This window comes from Schistocerca cancellata, chromosome 8, assembly GCF_023864275.1.
Source record: "Schistocerca cancellata isolate TAMUIC-IGC-003103 chromosome 8, iqSchCanc2.1, whole genome shotgun sequence".
NCBI lineage: Eukaryota > Metazoa > Arthropoda > Insecta > Orthoptera > Acrididae > Schistocerca > Schistocerca cancellata.
This window is the reverse complement of record NC_064633.1, coordinates 508,366,872-508,372,871: the sequence shown is the minus strand read 5'-3', so window position 1 is coordinate 508,372,871 and position 6,000 is coordinate 508,366,872.

Sequence of the window (6,000 nt, the reverse complement as noted above, 5' to 3'; positions counted from 1 at the left end):
AGCACAAATACTAATCGACAATACAGTGCATAAGTGCAATATTTTATTGCAACGAAACACTGATTTTATGAACACACATAACGCGCTTAAAATGTAAACAAAAACACCACAACACGTTCACAACCCATCAACTTTGAGTACTGCAGTTGTTCCAGCTCACAGCCAATGGTATCAAGCCACTCGTGCTGCATATTTGCTCACTTCAAATGTAGAAACATTTATTACATGCAAAATCTCAGCCTGGCAGTTTGTAATCTGCACTGAATATTGCATATTGTGTGTGTGAGTGTGTGTGTGTGCATTCTTATAAGAATTTTCTAGCAGATATCCAAAAACAAAAACAAAAACAAAAAATGAACTACAGACAATATTTGGTAATCTTTTGTTGATGTAATGCATAATTATAGTGTCGTTAACGACAGTGATCGTAATTGTGTAGAGTGTTAACGGTTTTTATTTTTATTTATTTACTTAAGGATTTTGAAATTGATTACAAGTATTTAAATATTTGTACTATTGGTAGAATTACATTTACACAGTCACTAAATCAACGTTGATCAATACCAGGTTACAAATGAATGTACTTTTAAAGAAACATTGATGGAGTAAAATACCGTCCTGTATGATTCAGTGCTGTTAGAACTATTATCAGCATGCTTGATTCTCCTTTTTTTTAAGTCATGTGGAGCTGAACAGCGAGAAACACCCAGAAGACGTGATCGAAAGCAACGTCGTAGAGCCCACGCAGGATATGCTGGCCGATCGGAAGTGATCATTTTTCGTTCAGAGCGCTGGGCGAGTTCATTCGTTTGTTCGGAAGGGGAGGCCTACAGTGTCTGCCACCTTTCAGCCGGTCAGCGATAACAGAATCGATCCGCACGCCCTGCAATTTTTCTCAAAACGATTTTATAGAAACTCTTTGGCAAAAAAATTCATTTTTGCTTTACTTGAAACATTATAAGACAGGTTTTTGATTATGTGCCCATCATTTCGTTAATGGATTTTTGTGATATTTACATGGATGTAAGACACTGTGCTAATTTCGTAAAAGTTCGCTATGATCTTATGCTTGGTGCGTATTACATAATACACTCCCGGAAATGGAAAAAAGAACACCTTGACACCGGTGTGTCAGACCCACCATACTTGCTCCGGACACTGCGAGAGGGCTGTACAAGCAATGATCACACGCACGGCACAGCGGACACACCAGGAACCGCGGTGTTGGCCGTCGAATGGCGCTTTTTTGCGCAGCATTTGTGCACCGCCGCCGTCAGTGTCAGCCAGTTTGCCGTGGCATACGGAGCTCCATCGCAGTCTTTAACACTGGTAGCATGCCGCGACAGCGCGGACGTGAACCGTATGTGCAGTTGACGGACTTTGAGCGAGGGCGTATAGTGGGCATGCGGGAGGCCGGGTGGACGTACCGCCGAATTGCTCAACACATGGGGCGTGAGGTCTCCACAGTACATCGATGTTGTCGCCAGTGGTCGGCGGAAGGTGCACGTGCACGTCGACCTGGGACCGGACCGCAGCGACGCACGGATGCACGCCAAGACCGTAGGATTCTACGCAATGCCGTAGGGGACCGCACCGCCACTTCCCAGCAAATTAGGGACACTGTTGCTCCTGGGGTATCGGCGAGGACCATTCGCAACCGTCTCCATGAAGCTGGGCTACGGTCCCGCACACCGTTAGGCCGTCTTCCGCTCACGCCCCAACATCGTGCAGCCCGCCTCCAGTGGTGTCGCGACAGGCGTGAATGGAGGGACGAATGGAGACGTGTCGTCCTCAGCGATGAGAGTCGCTTCTGCCTTGGTGCCAATGATGGTCGTATGCGTGTTTGGCGCTGTGCAGGTGAGCGCCACAATCAGGACTGCATACGACCGAGGCACACAGGGCCAACACCCGGCATCATGGTGTGGGGAGCGATCTCCTACACTGGCCGTACACCACTGGTGATCGTCGAGGGGACACTGAATAGTGCGTGGTACATCCAAACCGTCATCGAACCCATCGTTCTACCATTCCTAGACCGGCAAGGGAACTTGCTGTTCCAACAGGACAATGCACGTCCGCATGTATCCCGTGCCACCCAACGTGCTCTAGAAGGTGTAAGTCAACTACCCTGGCCAGCAAGATCTCCGGATCTGTCCCCCATTGAGCATGTTTGGGACTGGATGAAGCGTCGTCTCACGCGGTCTGCACGTCCAGCACGAACGCTGGTCCAACTGAGGCGCCAGGTGGAAATGGCATGGCAAGCCGTTCCACAGGACTACATCCAGCGTCTCTACGATCGTCTCCATGGGAGAATAGCAGCCTGCATTGCTGCGAAAGGTGGATGTACACTGTACTAGTGCCGACATTGTGCATGCTCTGTTGCATGTGTCTATGTGCCTGTGGTTCTGTCAGTGTGATCATGTGATGTATCTGACCCCAGGAATGTGTCAATAAAGTTTCCCCTTCCTGGGACAATGAATTCACGGTGTTCTTATTTCAATTTCCAGGAGTGTATGTTGCTGCGTAAGAAATGTAGCTTACATATTGAATTTTTATTCAGACTTGGGTGGAAGTGTCAATCTGTCACCAACTCAAGGAAACTGATCTGACGTAGAACACTCATTTGCGATCGCGCCGCGCCAGCGATAAAGCCAGAGTGAAATATCCACAACATTCCTCATATATCATAAATGGTTTCAGATAGCCAAATGAGATTTTGGCAAATGATAGCACACAGAGAGGAGGGTATTCTGCCATATGGTTATTATATGAAGCTTCGTTATCTACTGTGTTACTCCACTAATTATAGGCGTCTTCGATGAAAGAATCTGATTTTTAAGGGCCATCGATAACTGGCGAAACGAGAAATTTTGTGGGTTATGGAACAACATAAGTGAGGACATTACACGCTTATTTTGCACCGATGATGTGCCTTATCATAAGATACTGACCTTACTTTAACCGCAGTTCCTCACTTAAATAACTTCGTAAACCACTATTTCAGAGTTCTCTTGCAGTTGCGTCTGCACAACATGTCAGTGAGGTGACATCGCCGTGTTTTGGCAAAAGAAGCAAATTTTAATATGGCAACAAGAGAATTGTGTCGGTTTCACTCAAAATTCGCCACTAACGACGCTGCTGTGAAAGTGAAAAATGGTAAACAGGTAAGGTGAAAATAAATCGCCGCATTTCCAGCGGAGATACTAACCAAAGCGGAGGTGACAGATCTTTTTTAATTGTCACCATCAAAGTGTGGTCGTGAAGGTGGTCCACTTAAAATTTACATAAAATGTTACCGTAGGCTTCAGTTTAGAATGGCACTCACCCTCCAGCACTCGGCATTTCCCCTACAGCGCCTGCCGGTAACCCCCACCAGTGCCGCTCTCGCCACGGATACCCTACCGTCTACACATCTACCTGCACCGATATTCTATGCAAAGCCCAACGTCAGCTACTTTGCAATTGAGTCGAGATGAAATTCTCTGTGACAGGTAGAATGGCCATCAGAGTGCATTAGTGTTGTTCCTGTTTAGTGTTCTCACCAGACGTGATAAGATACTTGTATATAAGAGGCGTGAACAGTGTCATGTGTTGAGTGGTCACTGTGAAGGACGCACAGATGGGACAGCTTCATCAGCACTTGTCGGAGTTCGGAAGTGGCATTATTGTGGATCCCCATTTGACCGGCGGAACGAATCGTGTAATATACAGATTTGTAGAAGGCTGCTATTATCGTTACAATGCAGAGAGCTGCCTTTGGAATGGTACCATGATTAGGAAACATGGCATGCTGATGAACGGCGTCACATTGTCTTCAGCCACGAATCGCACGCCTGCACCACCTCAGATAACCATCGTCGCCGAGTAAGGTGGCAACCTGGGAAGAGGTCGCATTCTTCCATTGTTTTGGTGATGCACAGAAGTGTTACTCCTGGCATCATGGTATGGGGAGTTGTCAGGTGTGACTTCATTTTCATGGCAGATGGTGACTGAGGGAACTCTGAAAGTACAACGTTGTGTCACGGCCATCGTGCGTCCTCATGTTCTAATTAACATGTGACAGTATCATGGCGTCATTTTTCAACAGGACAACGCTCGTCCTAAGATAACACATGTCTCTGTGAACTATCTGCACTCCCACAGAACGCAAGGTCCCCAGATCTGTCTGCTGTAACACATCAATGCTACCGGCTTTGTATTTATGTTTACCCCAGTGATATCCATGACATCAAGGGCCAGTTACAATAGTTGTGAGCCAGCGTGCCTAAGGAGAGTATACAACACCTTCATGACACTCTTTCAAACCGAATCAGTGCACGCATCATACTGAAGTTCTTTGTACTGGAACTTGTTGGGTTTGTTGTTGTGAATTAAATTGGTTTCCAATTCTTTAATTTTTGAGTATGTCTGTATTGAATGTGAACATGAACAATGCAAGTTGTGTGATCACATAAACTCTGTCTGATGAAATGAGTAGCCTAATCCAACTGAAACTATATAATTGTAACTAACTTTTACCAGAAATAAATATAAAACATAAAACTATACTTAATAAGCTATCATATGAAATTCTGTGTTGTGCAATGCAGTGCACAGCTCTACAATGCGCAACGTCACAGTATGTGACTTGCAGTTCCAACACACAGAAGTAACTAAATAAAAATGCTCCATGGAATTACAAAAGGAGTTTTGAAGAAATAACTGTCCAAAATACTTATCTTCAAATGTCATGTAAATTTACGCTTGCAAATTGACTTAATAAAATTTCAAGCATAAAATGCTGGATACGCGATTGTAACATTGCGCTGTAGGAATGAGAGTCTGACAAAGAAATGGAATCTGAACTGAATATTACCTAAACTGAATCCGATAATAATTCTGAAGTACAATCCTCAACTGTGAATGATTTAACTGTGCCCTGACGGTGATGTTTAACTGGCCGTAACAAATTTTCATCGATTGCCTGTGCCATCGGAAACGCAGTACTGCTCGAAAGTGGTGAAAAATAAAAATGCAGCGCAGCAGCACAATAGCAATCCCAGTGCAATACAATAATTAGAAAGTAATATTTTCGTGAGGAGACCGTAGAAGATGATGCATTCACTGAATGGTGCAGAAGAGACTAGCATTCAAAAACTATATCGCGAAACTCATTTCTTAACAATTATAATGTCTTTATAAATATTATTTATTACTAAAAATATTACTCTGCCACGAAATTAGTTAACAGAGTGGTAAATGAGTGGTGCATTTACAACTCTGAGTGCAAGTAATGTGAACAGATACTTTTAATTGATCACGTCTGGCCAGTCAACCTAAACGCCTCGAACCATAAAAGAGATAAAAAAAGCACTTCGTCTTCAGGCCACGAGTGGCCTACCAGGACCATCCGACCGCCGTGCCATCTTCAGAGGAGAATGCGGATAGGAGGGGTGTGGGATCAGCACACCGCTCTCCCAGTCGTTATGATGGTATTCGTGACCGAGGCCGCTACTATTCGGTCGGGTAGCTCCTCAGTTGGCTTCACGGGGCTGAGTGCACCCCGAAAAATGGCAACAGCGCATGGCGGCTGGATGGTTACCCATCCAAGTGCCGGCCACGCCCAACAGCCCTTAACTTCGGTGATCTCACGGGAACCGGTGTATCCACTGCGGCAAGGCCGTTGCCAATTAAGGAGATAATCACCGACATTTTGCCTTCCACAAACTTTTCATAAATTACGCCGGCCAAACAATGAAACGACAACACTGACTGTAAATCGTCACACTTCTCAAATCTATCTTTACAAAATCATATTTCCAAAATTCAATGTCCTCTGCGTTAGTATCCCTGTGCTCTGCTAGCTACTTCCAGACCGCACAGTAATACAAGCAATACCTGACTCAATCACTTTCTTCCCACTGAATGCTACTGGCAACGGCAGTGCTAGAGACAATGAAATGTCACATTTCCTGTACTAAGAACCTCTGTTCCAACTAATAATGGAAGTTGATACGGGAG